Source organism: Diuraphis noxia, unplaced genomic scaffold, assembly GCF_037042655.1.
Source record: "Diuraphis noxia isolate RWA-SAM2 unplaced genomic scaffold, SU_Dnox_SAM2 contig0002, whole genome shotgun sequence".
Classification (NCBI taxonomy): domain Eukaryota; kingdom Metazoa; phylum Arthropoda; class Insecta; order Hemiptera; family Aphididae; genus Diuraphis; species Diuraphis noxia.
Genome location: NW_028301712.1, coordinates 40,225,467 through 40,249,026, shown reverse-complemented (window position 1 = coordinate 40,249,026; position 23,560 = coordinate 40,225,467). Strand labels below are relative to the sequence as shown.

Here is a 23,560-nt window from a genome sequence, read left to right as displayed (position 1 = left end):
TGAGTGTGTGAGTAGGTATATAAGTGTTTGAATATTTATGTACTGTGGGTCTGTGGCCTAAGGCACAAGTTGTTTTGATGGTATTTTCGAACGATTATATTTTATATCTATGTGTGTTTTATTTTTAAAAAGTAAAAACTAAAAAGCCATCTTTACTTAACATAGTGTATAAAATATACATTTTCAAATCGTTTTTTAATTTAAAATTAATTATACTGTTAAATATTTTTTAAATATTTTTTTTATTCATTCTGGATTTTTATTGTTTTTTTTTTTTTTTTTTTTTGGAATAAAATTATTTAGGTATTATCAAAATACTATATACGATAATACAGGACACTGGAATACACAAACTGGCGAATTACTACGTTTTGTCATTGCCCCCCGAGATTCTTAAGGTAGTTGCCTATTTTACGCCCTTGAAATGTTTCTGAAAACAAATTAATTTGTAACACCGATCTATAGTATTGTCTAGTTTTAATTAGAAATATTAAATTATTTAGATTTTAGATTATATTATAGAGTTGGCACATTTGCACATATTTCAAATCTCTATTTGTTCATTAATCATTTTGACGAATACGATAAATAATATAATATTACATGTACGTTGTATAGTAGGTAATAATTAGTTGTAATTCAAAACATAATATTCCTTATATATTTTACATTTTTGTAATGGTTATACAACACAAGTTAAAATGTAAAATTATAACATACAAATAAAGTTACCAAGTAATAACTAAATTTATAGTATACGAAACATATTTAATGTTGATGGTATATTGTAATGTAGTCATATAGTAATATAAGTACCTACTGTAAAAATATGAATATATTACGTACAGTGATGTACTTAAATAGCATTTATATTGAATAATGATATTTGAAAATGGTTGGAATTATCATCACATTTTAAGGAGTAAAATTAGGTAATTTAAGAGCAATCTCAGGGGACAATGGTAACAATTTGTTCGACACTATTTTAATACCGAGTGTCCTGTATATAGTATTTGATATTATTGATTATGCATATATTTATAGATAGCTAATCACTGTAAGTATCAATCGTTGGTGTTGAAATTTTTTGAATTATAAGTTGAATAATTTAATTATAATAATATAATAAAATTAGTAAGATTAATAATAATTACCTGTTTTATGTAATAAACATTTTTTTTATATAAGCACATTAGATTCTTAAATAAATTTTAAACACAACACAGTTATAAAATAGCTAATTAATTATGTTCTAAAGTCTCATACAACAATAAGTACTTACTTGCATTTTATTTTCGTATATTGTTGGGTTATAGTCGATTTTACAATTATAAAATAGGTTAGGTTAGGTGTATATTAAATGTATTAAAACCACTAGAGTTGCCTTTTGCCCTACAGCTTCGCTCTAAGTTACTATAAAATACATTTAACCCTTTATTCAACTCACTTCTAGTAGGTATTCAATTATTTGAATTATTGGTCAAGACCTTTCGATTACCGTAGAGTGCGTTATATTGTGACATTGTCAAGTTCACTATACAAAGTCCCAAGGGAGGTTAAACTAACGAAATAGTTCTTAACCAAACGCTTTGTTCCCTATAATATGATTGCGTTCTTCTCTTCTACTCGTCATGAAATGTCGTTCACATCAAGTAAATATTTAAATAGTTAAGTAGAAATTATGGTTTTATATATACATGGGATATTTTATTAAAAAATGGCTACGTATATTATATATTATTAATATTTAAGTGTTGTTTGTACCTACCTATCTACTAAAACAAAACACAATTGTTAGACAACCAACATTTATTTTTAATTACTAATGATAATATTTATTTATTCATTTTTCAACTAATAATTTTTCAATAGATTATGTATAACTAAAATAACTGAGATTGGTCACATTCAAACCACTGGCTACATGGAAGCGGGAGAGTTCACGATATAGCAATAAATTAGAAGTAGTAGTACTTAAGTTACACATAATTGAGTTGAGATAAATAATAATCAACCAAAAAACAAACTATAACAATGTTATAAATTAAATATAAGAAATAAGATATAAACAATGTTGGTTAATTACATTTTTATCTATAGTAAATTAAATAAAGAGAGAAAACATATTACATACCAACCATGATTAAATGTTTTTAAAATAATATAAAATGACAATATTATAACATTTGAATTTTAAAAAAAGTGGGGAAGTGGATACCGCTCAGCTGTACAGTAGATTACAAGTGATGGGTTACTGTAATGGATGTAATTAAATTTGAATTCAATGATATTATATCACTGTACACGAAAAACGATTCTGATTGGAGATAGCTTATCTGTCTTGGATATATTATAGATTATTATTACTTATTAATTATTATCAATATTTATTAAAATATTTGACTTTCCGGTGGATTTTTTTTTTTTTTTTGATAGAGGTAGACAAACTTAAAAGGAATCTTGAATTAAATTTTCAAATTTTAGATTTAAAAATAAACATTTTTATGAATTTCTATCTAAGATAATTTGAACATTGTCGTAATTTTCACGTATTTAGTACAAATTTGAACTTTAAATACTAACTGCTATTGTAACAATATGTTGGAAGCCTTATATTTATCATCGAAAATTACATATGCCTATAAATAGTTCAACTTAAGTCGAAAGTTTTTGAAAATTTAATAGTGGATAGAATATACTTATATTAACATTCGGTAAAAATGTCATGTATCGATGGTCATTTGTTTTAAAGTTACATCAAAAACCAAAATCGATTTTGTCGAAAATTGATTGTGCGTAAAAATTCCCGTTTTTCCTAAAATTTTAGTTTGTTTATCCCAATTATTAAGAATTTTTTACTTTTGACCCTCAAAGTACCAACTAGATTCACTTTCTGATCGAACGACGTACTGAAGTCGAAAATCGAAGCACTTTTGCTGCCCCAAAATGTGATGACAGACAAAAAAAAACACACATCATTGTAAAATCAATACATTCCTCACTCCGCTCAGAATTGAAAATTAAAAATTTGAAAGATTTTTTCTAATCTACATAATATTATAAATAATGGTAGATAAAAAGTTTTTTCAGATGATTAGGATAATAAAAGGTATGAGAGTTAATTTTGAATTTAATAAAGAAAATTACAAACACATAATTAGGTCTCGATTGTGCTATACACCTTTTTAATTTAGGTGTACAGTTATAAAGTGCTTAAAATGGGTTCAATGGGAATGATTCAGTATTATTAGGTTATATATTTTATGTTTAGATAATAGGGTACCTACAAACATACAATAAATTAAGCGAAGAAATATTAAATATTTATAATTCATTACATAATACATTCGTAGCATAAACCATTGGCTTGTTGAATAGATACTTTAATAAAGAGTTTAATGAGGCCTCCAATTTATTGAAATGATTTTCATAAGCATGGTAACAAAAGGTCATTCCATTTGTTAATATAAATTACTAAAGCGCAGTAAACCAAAACCATTCTTGTTTAAGTTATTATTATTCTATAATTTTTCAAATACTTGAATATACAAAAGCAATTGACTTACCTAAATCAATTATTTACCTATCAGTTATGTATGTATTTTCTAAAATAATCAATATTTAGAGTTAAATATTTATTTTAAATTTTTTTTTTTTTTTATTTTTATTTGAAATAAACAATCTGTAGAGTTTGCACAATCAGCTTATATGATAATAGTACATGATACGTGACAGGCGTGATTTAAGCAGCCACCCATTAGTGACTCTTGACTAATTGATTAATTATTTTAATTAATTTTTACTATGATTACATAATTTATATATTTTTTTTTTTTTTTTTTTTTTTTTAAATTGGACTGGTTATTATTATAAGTTTTTTTGTCACGATTACAAGATTATAAAATGCATTTTGTAATTTCCTAATTTTTATTTTTGGTTTTGAATTGAAGAAATTTAAATTTATCATTGGTAAAATTGTGTGTGGGTTGTTATCAAAATAATAAAATAATAAAAATAATAATTAATTATAGGCTTATGCTTGCCGATTATCAATATTTTAATTGCTTAAATCGACATATTTAGTTACTTATCTATTTAATAACTTTTAACTACGACTGAAAACTTATAATTTTTACATATTATGTACAGTTTTGTGTTACATTATTTTTATACGAGCGAGTAAATTATACTGTTTTCTTGTAACATTTCAATGGATTGGATTTTTTTTTTTTTTTTTGATTAAATATTCTAAACAATGATTGATTACGAAAATATATATAAAGGGTCCAATTGTTTTTATAGTACACATATGGTTTTATAATTTATTAGTGGAACATGTTTTTTTAAGCTTTAAAATTAAAAATTAAAGTTGATGTATAGCTTGTCTTAAATATATTATATTTATTAGCTTAAAAAAAAAACTAAATATGTACATTTTATTTATTAAAATGCATTCACAACAGGGGTTATTAAAATATGTTATTGCATAACATTATATTTTATTTTTAATTTTAATTTCATGAAATTTGATGGATTAACTTCTATTGACTTTCTACACTTCTACATATATTTTATAAGAAGCCGTTGCTTCGTCTTTTTCCGAAAATGTATAATATTATTTGATTTTTAGTGTGTGATAGAAACAGTATAAAATCAAGTCAGTAACAGATTATTAAATGGATTTAAGCAACTATTCAGTTTAAAATACAAAATTTAAAGTGAATCTATACGAACGTATAAAATAGGTTCTGTATGATGTAGAAAACAAATACAATTAGTTTTAAACGCTGCAGACTTTCAATCTAAGACTGATGTATTATAATATCATAATAATATTCTAAACAAGCATTTATTTCACAATTTACCTAACCTTTTAGTTATAGTTTGCAATTCATACTTGCAACGTTTTGCATAAGAAGTATAATAATAATAAAGGTATAAGCTGGGTATCGGTGAATCTCATTTAGTTGTATTCATTTGTTACGATGAATCAATTATATTTTAGTTCTAACATCTTGACTATATTATTTAGGATATATTTTAATACATGATTTATAACAACTATGACTTATAAGAGGAAAAAACTGCAAAATAAATGCTTATATTTATACATCGGCATAGTTCAAAGAAAACTATTTTGGACACGTCACAATATGATTAATGATTATACTGATCACGTGATAATTTTATTGCTTCTACAACACGATGGCCTATAATAGTATCGTGATATGAATTTAAAGACAATACAATATAATAATATTCGTAAATATTCGTAAATATTGGCTTCTCGTGTGAATGAAACATTATTTTACCCTTTTATAAATTATAATATATTTTTATCGAAAAAAACTACCGTTAAATAATTGAAGCTAATTGAATTGATCGCTATACGTTTTTCATAAATCATTTAAATAATTCAAAATTGTGTATGAAAAAAATACAAAAAAATACTATATTAAAATACTAAATCATATTATAATTATAACATTTAAAATAAATAATTATATTGTATGCACGTTTTTGCATATTATATGTATATACCTAACCTAATGGCTATTACTCGAAAAAATCATATTATTTTATATACGACCAAAGTAGGTACGCGTTGCTCGGCTAGGATGAAATTTTATCATTCTATACATCATTCTACAAAACTATAGTCTCACTGCCAGAATCTACTCAATCATGAAAATCGAATGTATTATACATTACATATACATATATATTATACATATACATACGTTAATGCTAGGAAGTTAATAGCACTGTTGATAAATAAAGATGTTGAATATAAGATATAAATACTACGATCAAAAGATATTAAATAATTATTAATTTAATATTAACTGATCAATTGGGCCAAAATGGTAAAAACTGTTACCTGAACATTATGTTTTAGGGTTGCGTTTCATGGAACATTTCAATTTACCTAGGTACACCACAGTAAAATAGAATAATATTCCCTTGCCTGCACTGAAGCCATAGCCCGTCAAACCAGTGTGAAATATACGAGTTCATTCCGCGGGTGCAAATCAAAATTATTGTTCTCCAGAGGGAATGCAGGTGCATCGAATTGACAAGTATCGAATCGTTGCAAAGATTCCGATACATTCGATATTCAGTGGCTGTGGGAATATCGTACGGCGTGAAATATATTACATGATGTTTGACATCACATTTTGTAGAATTAAGAATATCCGAAGAGAGTTGTTTTCATGCGATGCGGGACATTCATCGCACCAACACCAACACCAAGCACGAGGTCGATAAAGAGACGCCTACCTAGATTTTGTAAATTATTTATTATTTCCCCCAAGAGATATTTTTACTTGTCTAAATTTAATATAGCTAAATAAATAAAAATAATTTACTACAAACTTAGTGAGTCACGGTTAGAAGATTATTATAGGCCACGGTTTGAATTTGTGACGTTGCTTGGTGCGCCTTCTGTAGTACACTAGTACATATACGAACAAATATATACAATTAAATAATACTTTTTATTTTATTGCTATAATATTGGAGGTATCCTTTAAACGCAAATAAATCCAGTCTAATGCCAATATATTTATTGTACAAATGTACAATATAAGTTAGAATATTAGGTTAAGGAATATCGTTTCAGTTTTTTGATAAAAGAATTACCCTAGTTGTGTACAGTAGTCAGTAATAGTACAAGCAGACATTTGGGTAATGCCATCAGAGTGAGAAGTTTAATTTCTTTATCTTTTATTTTATAATTATTACATAATAATAATTATAATATACGTATAAATAAGTATATGAATATTGGGGCACTGAGAAATAATTTTATAATGTATTTAATATTGTTCATCTGTTTATTGGTAAATTTTACTTGACTGCAGGTGAAACTATTAATTTCGATTTTGTGGCACTATAACTTGCATTGCAGAAGTAGAAATAATAGATTTATTTTCATAGCTCATATAGAGCTCATATAGCCATATAAAAGTATCAGGTTGGTTAAATTTTGAACATATGCGATAAATGTAATAAACTAATAACTTATAATATGGTTATACAGATGTAATAGACATTCAGTTTCCGGTTTTTGTAAATTTTTTAATATACTTCAGAAGCATATTTTCAAATATTTTATTTAATTATACCATTTAAGGAGGAGTGTCCTGTGGCAACATAAAAAACCATTTTTTTCAAATCAGAATTGCTTTTTCCTTATATTAATAAGATGATTTCGGAAAGGTTGTTGTCCAAACAAATTTTAGGTTATTTGTTTACTATAGATAATAGGTCCATGATAATGGGTTCGAATTCCATGGGGTTCACTTATAATGATATGAAAATTTTAAAAATGTATTAATTAACTGCCAAATGACAGTAGCTAATATAAAATGTAATTACCTAATTAAAAATATATTTTCCTATTAAAACAATATGTACTAGCTAATATGTGTAGATATTTAAATATTCCAAAAATCAGAATTTCAATAAATTCATTATTAAAGAAAAAAATAGAGTGAGTATCCATGGCGAATCACCTTGTGCGTGTAATAATTATAGAATTATGGGTTATATATAGAACGATAATAATACCATTGGTTTCGTGAGTCAATACAGTAAGTACCTATTATGAGGTTTTTTTTTATTAAATACATCATGGTCATAATATCGCATGATAATATAAAGTCGTCAACTAAATTATACTTCATATATACGGTATAACAACGTATTGTATACGATAAAATGCCTAATATTTATTTATTTTTCGATTTGGGTGACGGCCAATAATTATATTATCACACGCATGGTTTATGAACAGTACCATTAAATGCAGTAGACCAACCGCGGTGCAATAATATTATGTCGTTCTATACACATTTATTACATGTAAGTATGTATAGTAATATATACGTTGCATTGTATGATTTATTAGTTACTAAAAGCAGCTTTTCTCATCAAACAGTGAGAAATAAATAATAATAATTAAGGCCCGGATTTGAATACAAATTGCATTATTTTTTAAGAAAGTCGCAGGAATTGCTTTCTAAGTACAAAATCCTTTTCATAGCCTAAGAATTGAAAACTTAAATTTTTATTTTGTATTTTTGCAGATTTCAGTTCTTAGAAAATTGTTTATAACGTTTAGATAATTAAGTTAATTTTTAGATTAAACTTAATTGATAATTCGAAATATTAAATTAATAACAAATTAATATCTTTTGATCGTAGTATTTATATCTTATATTCAACATCTTTATTTATCTACAGTGCTATTAACTTCCTAGCATTAACGTATGTGTCATTGTGTCATGCGCCCGAGACTTAAACTTGTAACTACTAATTAATCCAATTGGTGTTACATCGCAATCGCGTTTATTTCGTTATGTTCATATTTCTGTTTGTTTTCAAGAATTATTAAAAAAAAAATGGTGGGACAAATAATCGCCATTAAAATAAATACTTTTAGTGTATTTTTTGTATTTTTAGAGCATTTATAGTATTTTTGGATAGCTTTTAAGCCTTTAGCTTATAGTAGTGTGACTGCTGTAAAATAATATTACAATGTCGTTACACACAAATTTATTGCGTATACCTTCATAGTAGAATACACGTTATATTATATACCTATGACGTATATACCTATATGTACCTATAGCCTATATACCATTTACCACTTATCGACAGCAGTTTTTTTTTTTATCAAACCGTTGGAAATACGATATATAATATAATACAACTATAATAATAATCTATATAATATAAATATATATATATATATATATATATATATATATGTATATATGTTACCGTAAATGCACGATCACTAGATAAACATAGGTTTTACTGTTAGTACTCAGTAAGTGTTGAAATTCTTAATTTTATCCGGGTTTTTACTGAACACGTTGTGTACATCTTAGGATATACAAATATACAAATTAACTTAGTAAAATCTGATCAATACACGACACATAACATTTAATCGAATTTATTATTAAACAAACTACTGACAGTTATTTAAATGTATATACAAAATAAAAATGCATTTAAAATACCATAATAGAACACCCCATTTTTTTTTCTTTACTAACGAAGTTATTCAAAATTTGATATTTTCAATATTTAAATATACTCAAAAACCATATTTTCAAATTCCTGATATTTATTTTACTGCTTAAGTAAGGAATGTACTGTCGTGATACAAACTTTTGTTTTTCAAATAAGAACCTCCCCCTTTTTACTGTAAATTATTTATCAGATAGCTTTTTTGAGAATTTTAATGTATCGAAATCAAAATTCAATCTAGTAATATCATAGTTATTGAAATGTTTGTATTAAGGATAATAGTCCTTAAAAATCGTTTACAAAAGTATAAAATATACGTACTATTGTAACTAGCATTTATGACATTTAGGTCCTTTTTACAAATTATTTATGTAAATACATTAATATTAATGACTATTATTTTCAAATCCATCGTATATATATATATATATATATATATATACCCCCACATATCTTATGACTTATACACCTAATCCATGGACCTGTTATGCTTAGAACACAAAGTTAAACATAAAAAAAAAATGATCCCCAACCTACAATAAACTTCATGAATACTCAACATTCTTTTACAAATAGTATCCGCATCCTGGGTCTCACTTTTGAGAGCAAACTTACGTGGCGACCCCATCTGAAAAAACTAAAAACTGAATGTCAATCAAGACTAAGGACAATCAAAATACTTGGAAACAGCACCTGGGGATCCGACAAAAAAAGCCTAATCACAATTTATAAAGCACTTATACTCTCACTTATTGACTATGGAGACATCATATACAACTCAGCAAAAAAAAAGACCTAAATACTCTGGATCCTATACACAACCAAGGAATTCGCTTGGCCATCGGAGCCTTCAGGACGAGCCCTGTCGATAGCATACTCTTTTACGCAGGAGAACCCCCTCTACAATATAGACGCCATAGCCATATACTAAAATATGTGACTAAAATTAAAAATCTGACTGACCACATCACCGAAAACATCTTCCACAGCCCTCTACCTACCAATATACTGCCCTCTCGAACCACAGTATTCGAAAACTTCAAAATAATCAGTAATAACTTAGATTTCCAAGCACAATCTCTAAACAAAATTCAACCTCCTCTCCCTCCGTGGCTCTGGTCGCCAAAAATCAACACCCAATTGGCCGAATACTGTAAACATTATACAGATAGCCGAATCATACTCAACCATTTTGCAGAAATAATGTCGCAACAATATCCGGACTATACACAAATATACACAGATGCGTCCAAAAGTCAAAATGGGGTGGGTTTTTCTGTAATCACAGATTGGGAGAACCATCTTTTTAAACTACCGTCGTCGTTTAGTATATTCACAGCTGAAACTCATGCTATTTACCAAGCACTATTAATCACCTCAGCTTCAAACCCGACAAACTGTCACATCATTATCAGTGACTCTCTGAGTGCCCTTACTGTAATCTCTAACCCCTACCCTAAAAATGAACTTATTCAACACATACAGAAATTAATAACAGAAATAAACACCCCCACATGTTTCATGTGGGTCCCCTCACACATCGGGATACCCGGAAACGAAAAAGCAGATACATCAGCCTATGAAGCCATTACATCTCCACAGTCCATTAAAATCAACTCTACGTCCTCATTTGAAATCTTCAGCACAATCCATTGGAAAATAATGGAAGAATGGCAACTTTTTTGGGAAAATATTCCCCTTACCAACAAACTGAGAAATACTAAAATACTCGTCAAGAAATTAAACTATCCTCCCGGCACAAAAAGAAAAGACGAAGTAACAATTACTCGAGCCAAAATAGGCCACTCTTTCTTAACCCATGTAGGTACATCTCATCAAAAAAGAACCAGCACCCATATGCGATACTTGCAATGTAACTCTATCAATTGAACACATCGTAATCATCTGTCCCAAATTCACTGAAGCACGCAAGATACTCCAAAATCCAGCATCACTCTATCAAGCCTTCAAAGATGAAAACACAGTTGCAATCAGTACATTTTTCCATAATATAAACACTAAATACCCATTGTAAATAATAACTATAATAATGTAGTAAAATGTATTCCAAAATTTAATGTATACATATATATATATATTTTCTTTTCTTTTTCTTTTATAAATTTTAACTAAAGTAGGCTAAAAACCTGTTGTTGAAGCCTTAATAAACTTTGAAAAAAAAAAAAAAAAAGTTAAACATCTCCAAAACTACTCATTAGAATTTTGATTTCAATACGTCAAAATTCTCAAAAAAATTATCCACTTAATAATTTACAGTAAAAAATTGGGTTTCTTATTTGAAAAACAAAAGTTTGTATTACCACAGGACACTCGTAAAGTGGTACGAAAATCTCAAGAATTTAAAAATATGGCCTTTGAGTATATATTTTAAAGATTCCAAATATCAGATTTTGAATAACTTCATTATTAAATAAAAACAGGGGATGGGCATGCTTGGCGAATCACCTTGTGTGTACGTTTTACAGTGAAGTGCATGGTATCACACTTTATATATCACAATGATTGCCTACCCATTCTATAAATGTTATTACAATACATAATAGTATTATATGTTCAGCACATCACGGGAACGCATTTTAAGAGGCACTGATGAGGGGAAATATTTGCTCCGAGCGGTAGTGGTCACCGCCCTTCCGTCCTATTTCCTCCTTCAACTACCCTCTCTTTCTTTCTCTCTCACTCTCTAGTGATCGCGATCTCGCAACTACGTTTGTATTTCTACACATTCGCGCACTCCGTAGAATCTTCAAACAGTTATAATATATCGTTTTAAACATAGTTATTTAATATTAATATATACATAAATGTTCATGTGGAAAAACAAGCGAATTATTGCAAACGGTTTTAACTATAATCAGTTACGAGTAAAAGCGGTATTATATTTGAATATAAAATCAGTCGATTCACACAATAATAATTATATTTTAGTTTTTATCGATTTACGATTTAATTTGGATTAATATGTTATTTTTTTCAAGATTTATTTCAAGCTTATCGTCTGGCTAAAAAGTATACCCATGTACTAAAGGCACCTACATAATCGATTCGGTTTAAAAACATTTTAAAACTATACCTTTCAATAAATTTAATACACATTTGCAATTAAGTAACCTCCGACGATTATTCGACACATGTTGAAAAATAAACAGCCTTCTATTTTGGGTTATACGCTTTCACGGCGGCAGTTTATGTACCAAAGACCATTACAATCTATTCTCTTTAAAATTATAAAATGAGAAATGTTTCTTAGGAATTAATTAATTTTTACGCAGTTTTCAAAGTTGAATCCAGGTAATGCATTTAACTATAATGTTTTTCTTATAATGTATTAAATTGAAAAATAATTAGTATAATACACTTTTAAATAAAATAAAATATTTTATAAAACGTATTTGAAGTTTAATATGATTCTTAACCATGTGATTAAATCAAACGGTTTATAAAATTCTAGAAACGGATATTAAAATATTTGAACAAATGTTCGAATTGAATGGTATTAAAATGTATTTTCTATACGTATAAAGTTCATAGCAATATAGCATTATAAAGTTGAGAGTATCGATTAAGTACATAATAAATTAACCTTTTAACTTCATTGACTTAAAAATATACAGATTTATATATATATTAAACAGTTTTTGTAAAAATGACCTGTTTCTCAACATGGGGTAAATAGTATAGTTAAAATATATTTGTCTGATTTATTTGAATTTCACAAAATTGATCGCATAAAATACATTATAATATATTGCTACGTATTATATGGACTCCGGGGCACTGCCATATCAGAAGAAATGAAGAATCCGACAAAGCAGCCCGTAATGCTATAAGTAACCCCAACTTTTTAACTCTTTCACTTATGTCTCCAGATGAAATAATCAGGAACGTTGACAAATATTGCATACAATTATTATTAGACTCAGATTGGCGACAAATTAACGAAAACAAATTAATGGAAATCAAACACACAATCGAGCCTTGGCCAAAACTCAACTATTCAAATCAAAAAGAAGGAGTAATCATGAACCGACTTAGAATTGGCCACACGAGAGTTACCTATGCATGGATACCCAATCGAAAAGAACGAACCTCTTACATACCACTCTTGTAATTCTATCATTACAGTCAAACATATCATCATCCACTGTAAAATCTTCACGGAGGCCAGAAAAGAATGCGAAATACCAGACAATCTATATGAAACTCTAGAACCCTGTGCTGACACAGAAAAAATGATTACATTAAAAAAAATTTGAGATATATAACTTAATTTAACTTAATTTACATTATTATTAAGATTCATTGTAAAAATCCCTTATGTACATAACTACTTAATCTAATTGTAAGCTATAATTATCATGATTTTGATGCTGTAACAACAAAAATAAAAAATTATATATTGAATTATAAATACCTACGAATAACGCGGACTTCTTTTGTTGTCTTAAAAATATTTTTAATTAAAATATACCAATCACTGACAGATTTTGACACGCATATCAATTATTTATTCTTTATTGTTTGGATATATTTTTTTAAAACATATACAATAATAATATATCCAAATAAAACGTCAAAACCTATTTATATAATATAATAATATTGACTCGTGTCACGAATGTCAATGTGAATGGTGGGCCGTTAGATTATATATTATATAAAACATAATTCAGATAATACTATTTGAATTTATTGTGGTGATAATTAATTTATTATTATTAACATTATTTATCTTTTCAGTGCCTATAAGTTGTTTAGGTGGTTTTCCTTTGAGTTATCTTAAATGGTTGGCTGGGATTATTTTGAATGGTGAATGAGATGTGTACGATGATTTTTGTATGCGTTTAATTTGGCGTAAAACCTTTCATTGAAATTCGTTTTCCAGTCGGGATGCTAGTCATTGTACGGTGAATAATGTTTGTATAGTATAACACTATATACACTCAACTCGGTCCCATACTGTTTAGAATGTCGGAATCGTGGAATATCAGTAACGCGACTTAGAAATATTGACTCAAAAGCATCTAATGGTCGCATGTCCGAATATTTGATTTGGCTTTACATTAAAATGTAAAAGAACCAAAATTGTAGAGTTGATTATTGTTGATCTGTTGACCATGATGAATTTACAATTGATAAATTTGCTAAAGGTAATATTTTGGTACCTGTATATCGTCATATTATATTCGCATACATAATATTATTATTCCGAATCGCTCTCTTGTATTCACATTGGCGATAGGTCTGTGTAAGCTTTTTATCTTATAATAATAATCATATGCTAATACCTAATTGGCTTTTGTTTGAATTGTAGCCAGTTTGTTATCATAGTTTAATCAGATATAGGCTTCCCTGCCAACTAAAGGTATGTAGAGAGATTATGTTACTTTGAACTATATTTTCGTTTAGGTACTTCAATCGACAATTTTTTATTTTGTGTACGTAGAAGATTAACTTCGTGCAATATATCATTGCTTATCATCAGTTTTTTATTACAATAATATTGATATAGGAAAAGACTAGGCCCATAAATTTGAAAAACAATTAAATTATATTTAAAAATGTATGTTTTTTATGATAATATAGGCAACTTAGTAGTATTAAAAATATGTAAACACGTTTGAAGTTCGTTAACAGCAGATTTTATTGATAAAATAATCTACATTTAAAACTAATTTAATTCAGTGAATCTTCATTTTTTTTTGTCATGACTCATGTTTAAGTAACTGAACTTGTATACTTGTATAATAATTTATATAATGATACATACTAAAGTTTTATTTTAAAACCTAATAATTGTTGCATTCTGAGAATATGCTAGTATGAAAACAAATTATTTTATATTGGGTATACCTATAATGTAGACCTAAAAATATGTATAATATACATATTTTGAAATAAAAAAATAATAATCTATTAATGTTGTTGATATTATTTTTATTAGATTTTTAAGGTGCGCAGATATTAACATTTTTTTTATTAAAAATGAACGTTTTGAATTTGCAAAGGTACAATTTTACTTTTTTTAGGTTTCACTAATTTTTACGTTAAATGAATGTTATAAAAATAAAATAAAAATTATGATTAGTAATGCGTCTTGAATTATATTAAAATGATCTGTTGGTAGACACCACCTTATTTTAATTCTTAGGTTATATAGCTATAATAATACCTATGTATTATGTATATTAATATATTATTGTATATAAATATTACTTAGCTTAAAAATGAAATACCTACACAGGAAATTAATTCATGATTTATGTACTTCAAATTTACAGTAATACGATGACTCATATAAAAAAAATATAAAAATACACCAGATTGTTAACCTCGTAAATATGTTTTTGGGACGTAGAATAACACTACTCATTTCCTGTATACTGCAGGATGTATCGGCGTGTGTACATTTTTTTCATTTTCAATAATGATTAAAGCAAAAGACATAGACTGTATAATATGTATATTTTATATGGTATTCAATGTAAAAAAAATAAAATTAAACAGTGAATCCGTTCAGATTAGTACATCACATTGGATATTTAACTTTAGCTTAACTTTAACTTAACGAAATATATTTAATTTTGTAAAAACTAGTCCAGTATGTCGTACCTTTGCAACTTTAAATCATAATACAATATTATGCCCTAAGAACCTTTAAAGTTTAAATATACCAGTTATTAAGCTGAAAAATATGCAAAAGAAAATATCTTTATCTGTATATAACATACTATGCTATATAATATTTTCATTGTATATTATAGAATGTATATGCAATACATGGAAATTACTTGTGTTAAATGGTAAGTTCACGTAACTGATAGAAAGTACTTGCAATCAATTGCCGAAAGTCATGTGAGTTTTTTTTATCCATGTAAGGTAACTCATGGTTTTTACTCATTTCGTATTTTTCGAAAAAAACCATACCTAGGTACTCAATCAATGTGTTCAACAATTAACATTATGATAACAAAAAAGCATTTTATAATCTATTCCTATTATAGTTATTATTTTTACAAATGCATATATTATATTTAATATATTGATCTTACTAAATAATATTGTATTACTTACATAATATTATTGGTACAATTAGACTAAATAACTAACCTAATTTAACCTACTAGGCACTAAACTATAAATGACATTTTAATTATGCTAGTAAAATATATAATATGTTATATTCTATAATCACGTGTTAAACAAAAATAAATGATTATTTAGTAGGTGTAAGAAAGAGTAAATTTGTGAGAAGGTTTATTTTAATTACTTTTTTAAACTATTATTGTAATTTATTACGCTGTTGTACATATTTTTTTTAACGAATATGAACCGTAAAAGTGGCATACATTTACTTTTCATTTTAATAAATTATACATGGCAATTTTCGCGTGTTAAATACTGACACGTCCCTACACACTTTGATCTGCTAAAGCTGCTACTAGAATACCTACTGGGTAGAAATTTAATTTTTGTTCGTACACTTTCCAAAGTCATTTTTTTTTTTGTAGGTAACATAAACAATCGTACAATCTTCCAACAATACACTTTTATATATCATACTGTATAATATTTGACATGAACATTTTGAATTTTTAAATTAATTTCTATTGGTGTAATATACTTTGTACGATCTAACATTTTAAAATGTTAAAACTAACAACATTTTACTTAAATATAAGTAGGTACCTATCATAAACGAATTATTTTTTCTTTGGTTTATTGAAATTAGGTCCAATCACGTGGGTTCATATAAAGTTTCATCCGAAAACTTTCACCCAAACCACATTATGACTAATGAATTTTGTACAATTAATTTAACTATAACACACATTTTCATCCAATATTCAATTTTATACAAAGCCAATTCGTTGAACTCAACCTACATAAAGTCTACAATACTATTAGGACTAAATATAATTTATATTAAATATTTAAGTCTAACTCGTAGTTTTGCCTTAACAATAATAACAATTAACAAATAATTGTTTAGTTAAAAATAGTTAAATTAAAATCGTCTAATTTAAAACTAATTTTACCGGAGATGGGTATCCCACCATTAGATATTATTTTATTGGAGATAAAAACAATTTAAATTATCAGTTTAAAACTCTAATTTATATGAATATAAAGATTTGACATCATATTAGTTTTTATCAAATAATTTATTGGATATTTTTAAGTATTAATTATTTACTCGTATAATTTAATACCTACTAAGTATAGTTTCATTTAAACTGTCTTAAATATTAATTTAGTAAATTCAATAAACTTCCGTTAACAAAAAATGTTCATCATTCCATTCATCGCTGTGTTAAACGCATAAAAAATTTGTTTTATGTATTTTACATTACCTCACAGCACAAACGTTTGTACAAGGACAACAATTTTCTTTGATTCTGATTATTTACAAAAATCTCGTTGTACACGAGCTTTTTACGAATGAGAAATTACCTAAACAGTTTTTACGAAACATAATACAATACGCTGTGTTTATACTACCAGGCCTTGTACACTTGACTATACATTATATTATGCTATTATATGAATATAAAATTTTAATATTCTATACTTCTAAAGTTGTTATTTATGATTATATTGTACTACGATAATAACATTGCTATTCACATTCAGACCAGATTAAGTGCTTTATAATATAATATTATTCATAGTAAATAAACGATACTATTAGTTTAAAATATAATGACTACTTTTGTCCCTAACACACATATACATTATAATATCCAGCTAATTTTACTCTTAAAATTGTTATATGTCCACCACTATAGAGACTATAGATACGCTTGTTTCACAGAATATAATAACGCCTGTATGTTGGCGTCTTATCTTAGATATTTTGCTTATGCGCGACAAGACTATAGTATCGGTCCTGTCGGCAATTTAGACTTGAACCCGACTTATTCGAGTTAAGTAGTGTGCTTGTAGTATAAATTACATTTTTAAAACTAATAAAGTATAATATTCTCATTCAAGTCTAAAACGTGTATTCTTTTTATTAATAAACTATTAAACAACATTTGATTATCACCCGCTACACAGAGAACGGTTTCAACAAATTGTCGTCTTCGGATACAACCAGAGACACAATATAAAATATAACAGAACATCACAGGTATCCACGGTCACATTCATAACAAAATTATGGCCTTAAAATATTTAATAAAAAAATACTTAAAATAAATTGTTTTAAGCCGATAATATAACTAAAAATTTGTTAACATTAATTTAAACTTCATGATATAATATTTTACGGATGAAGTTCAACTATAATTTAAAGATACCATATAGGTAATATGACAATTACCTACTGTATATGTACCTACCATTTATCGAAAACTTATATTAAAATTATGTACTACATATGTAAGTATATTGTGGTTTTGAGTGGAGCGATGAATGCATTGATTTTACAATCATGTGTTTTTTCTTCGTTTATGTACACGATAAGTAGTCGAAATAATACTCCAATTTCCACCTCCAGTATTTTTTTCAGTGGAAAAGTTAATCTAGTTAGTACATTCAGGAGATCAAAGTTTAGGAAAAACAGAATTAAATAAAACAGAAATATTTACACAAAATCGGTTTTCGACAAATCGATTTTGGTTTTTGATGTAGGTAACTTAAAAGAAATTACCATAGATACATAACATTTTCACTGGATGTTATTTACTGAATAATATTTGCGTTTTCTATATACCGCACTCATGTTAAGCTATTAACAATCACAATGAAATTTTCGATTAATTTTAATTTTTTTTTTTTTTTTGAATTAATGTTGATAAAAAAATATCTCTAAATCAATTATATCGTATTATCGTATAAGATTTTTTTGTAAATTTTTGTTATTAAACATTTTTAAAAATAGTTGTGCATGAATTCACATTTTTGTTATGAGCCGCTTAAAATGATGGCAAAATTCCTAAAAAATCACACAAAAATGTGCTAATATTGTTTGAGTTAAAAGCTTATAAAATTACTATTCTATTTATATCTATGCATCGCAATTTTAAATTTTATTATTAAATTTTAAGTAATTTCCTTCATGATTTTCCGCATTAAACAAGAGAAAAAAGTTTAGCGGAAAGTCAAATTAATTACAAGTGTTTGAAGTTAGACATTTGATATTCACATACAACAATCAACAAATTTCCATGAAACAATTCTCTTATTTTGTTGTTATTCAAAAACCCTAACTCTAACCCTTCAAATGTCTATCAAATTTATTTTATCATTTTATATTTATGATAAATAGTTTATACTGTAAATAAATAATAATCTAAGAAAATATATAAAAAAAGTTATTTTTATAGACATTTTATGCTCAAATTTGGACGAAATTACATATTAAAACCAAGAATGACGATTTCATTTATTTTATTGTAATTTGTAAACATTATTTTTAGTAATTGAAACTATTTTAGAAAGCATTATTATTTTTAACAAACACTGTTATATTTTTTCAAAAGTATTTTTTTATTTAAAAATGAAATTAATTTACTGTATCACTAATGTCTAATAGTAAAATAAATTACCTTATTGCAATATATAATTAAATATACTGTGTAAATATATTGAGTCTTCACTCAGAATCGTTTCATTATTATTGAATTCAAATTTAACAAAATATACATTACAGTGACTGCCTAGACACCTAATATACAGCAGAGTATTACCCACTTAATCGATTTTTTATTATTCAATCCTTATCCATTATGTAATTAATTAATTAATGTATCCATGTTTGATGATCAAAGTGTATTATTTGTGTTACAAATAACAATAATATAATTTATTATTATTATTTTTTTTTTTTAAATCATTTAAAACAATACGATTCAATTTCATTTCGTGGGGCCACTAATTTTTGTTTTGCATTAAGGTTAAGTATTTCACACTCTAACTTACACTTATAGTTGTAGGTGTTAATTATTGTCAGAAACTATCACTCTAGGTAATAAATTATCTACTCTAATTACAAGTGCAATAAAATTATAGAGGTTAGTATAAAGGTTTCATATCATGACAGTGAGCAATTTAGTAGAAACACATTATTCCGGAGATGACAGAATATGATGTATGAAAATGTTACTACATTTCCAGAATCTTAGTAATATCATTGTAAAATTAATTAGTAAGTTAATAATTCTAAAACCTAGAATGTACATATATGTATATATATGAATGTATATACATATACCGGGTTTGAAGATAAATCGTTACCATTACGCGATTTCATAAAAATTTAAAACTCAAACGCTCAAAACATATATCCTATAATAACGCTTCAAATTTTCTCTATAGCTATTTAAAGCAAAACTTATGGAAAACTTAGTGTTGAATTTGATAACCTTAGATATAAATATAAACAATATTATGAATTTTTAACTACAAAATAATTTGCGAATATTCATGGTTTTGACGAATTTTTGTCAATATTTGAAATTCAAATGCTAATAAAAATTTAATTTGAATTTCCGGTGGACATTTTTTTTGTGATAAAGATTGACAAATTTGTAAGAAATCTTGTATTAAATTTTTAAATCTTAGTTTAAAAAAGAAATTTTTTTATTAATTTCTAGCTGTTATTAAAAGGAAAATTTTTTATGAATTTCTAGCATAAAATAATTTACGAATTTTCGTGATTTTTACATAATATGTTGTAAAAATTCAAACTTTGAATGCTTATAAAAAAAAATGGTGACTATGTATTTATTTTATTTTTCAACTTCTATTGTAAAAATATGTTAGGAGCCTTGTATTAAATTTTCAAATCTTAGAATTAAAAAGAAAAACTTTTATGAATTTCTAGCTTAAAACAATTTGCGAATTTTTGTGATTTTTACGTATTTTGTCAAAATTCAAAATTTTAATGCTTATAAAAAAAATTGTGACTATGAATTTCTTTTAATTTTCAACTGCTATTGTAACAATATGTAAAGAGCCTTGTATTAAATTTTCAAGATTTTCTACCCAAAAAATAAATTTTTATCGATATTAATTTAAAAAAAACTAATAATGATCGAAAATTGCACATACCTATGAATAGTTTAACTTAAGTCAAACATTTTTGAAAATTGCATGGTGGATAGAATATACTTATATAAACATTCGGTGAAAATTTCATGTATCAATGGTCATTTGTTTTAGTTACATCAAAGATTTTATCGAAAACTGACTGTACGTAAAATTTCCTGTTTTTCCCTTAATTTTTAGTTTGTTTATCCCGATTATTTAGAAAAATATTGAACATTTTCTAGATTCACTTTCTGATCGAACGAAGTACTGAAGTCAAAAATCGAAGCACTTTTACTGCCCCAAAACGTGATGACAGACGCAAAAAAAAATATTAATGGTTTTGACGAATTTTTGCCAATATTTGAACTTCGAATGCTAATAAAAAAAAATTGTGCCTATGTATTCTTATAGTTTTTTAATCACTATAAGAATAACTTATGAGAAACTTTGTATTAAATTTTCAAGTTTTTTGATAGGGCCAAAAAAGTTTTATCGACACTTCAAAAAAATTTTTCAGAAAAATTGAAAATTTCAATTGTCAATAAATATCTCAAAAAAGTCAAAATATTTTGTAAATTAAATCATGTAAAGAAAATGCCAATCTAAATAACTGGTAAAACTTTCAAGTATCTACGACTTATACTTTTTGAATAACAACAAATGTTTAAAATCAATATCGTTACGCTATTTCGTAAAAATTTAAAATTCAATCGCACTTAAAATTTTTCCTATAATAATGCTTCGAGTTTTCTCTATAGCTACTTGAAGTAAAACTTATGGAAAACTTAGTGTTGTAGTTTTAATGTTTAGTTATAAACTCAAATAAATATATAAATTACTTGCAAATTTTCGCGTTTTCAACAGATTTCGTAAAAATTTGAATTATAAACGCTTATAAAAAAAAAATTGTGAATTACGATTTTTAATTTTTTTTAGCTACAATAATAACAACTCATAAGGAACCTTGTATTAAATTTTCAAGTTTTTTTGGTCATCCAACATTTTTTTACCGGCACTTCAAAAAAAAAATTCTCAAAAAAATTGAAAATTTCAGTGGTCTATAAATAACTCAAAAAAGTCAAAAATTTAAACTGTATATAGATATCACTAACATAGAAATTTGGTGAAAATGTCAAGTATTTATAGTGATTAGTTTTTGAATTACAACCATATAAAAAACTCGATTTGGTCGAAAACTGGTTTTGCGTAAAAATTCCCGTTTTTCTGTCATTTTTTTTTTTTGTTTTTCTCAAGGATATTCACTTTTACATCGGAAACCAAGCCCAAAGTTTGAAATTGAAGCATTATTTCGACTAATTATGCTGTACGCAGACACAAAAACAAAAATAAAAAAAAAAAAAAAAAAACACACATCATTGTAAAATCAATACATTCATCACTTCGTTCAGAATCTAAAATTATTGTTCAATGACGTTCAAACGTTTCGGTAAAACTATGATTTAAAATTATTATTTATGCATCAAACCATTGTAGGTAATTAAAGAGTACAAAAAAGTGGGTGTCTCTTTGCTGCATATTAAGTTACAAGTGGGTCACTTTAATAATTGATATTAAATTTAAATGCAGTTATATAATATCATTGTATACGAAAGACGATTCTGAACAGAGATGGAATGTCGGCATAAGATATTTTATATTATACTTATATATAATTTAAAAGTTTCAAGTAGGTACCTAAAATACTCACGAATAATATTTTTAAATCACAATAATATATATATATCTATATGAAATCATTATTCTTGATTATTTAATATGTAATTTCATCCAAATTTTAATTTAAAATAACTATACAAAAACTTTGTTTATATGTTTTTAAATTTTCGATTACAGAATGGACTACTTATGAGGGACCTTCTTTTAAATGTTAATTATTCAGTCAAAACAGTTGAACGTTTTATACAATTTTAATTCCTAAATAATTAGTAAATTTTCAATTTAATACGTTTTGTCAGAATTTGAACTTTGAATACTTATAAATAACCATTACTAATTTTTGTTTTTACCGGTGATTTTAAAAATTACTAGGAATTAAGAAGGTTAACCACTCGAATGCACCAAAATGATTCATTTTCTTTACTGGAAAAGATACTGAAGTTGAAAATTTAAAACATTATTTCAACTACTTATTGGTTCACAGATACAAATAAGCAAAGCGGGATTAACCCTTAAAACATGTGATAGCCTACCATAAATAGATTATTAAATCGTTTCTTTTAATGTTAATAAACTTTTCAAAATTCAATCATAATTCTAATTTTATTTTTTTATTTAAAGTTTATAATCATTTTATATCGGCTGTGAAAAATACCGTTTGCTGTATATCTATATTTAGCTGTATTTGTTTTTAAGGAGACAATTTATGTCAGTATATTGGTCCCTCTATTAAACATGATTTTACAGTTAATGTACTTAACTATAATATCATACTTATACA

At 26.1% G+C, this 23,560-nt stretch overlaps 1 protein-coding gene and 1 pseudogene across 7 annotated transcripts in view; both read left to right on the top strand.

Moving 5' to 3' along the window:
• LOC107164943 (uncharacterized) overlaps positions 1-23,560 on the top strand; it is a 201,504-nt gene that overhangs the window by 44,896 nt on the left and 133,048 nt on the right. The gene's annotated exons all lie outside the window — the stretch shown is intronic.
• On the top strand, positions 10,234-11,080 carry LOC149058448 (uncharacterized; annotated as a pseudogene).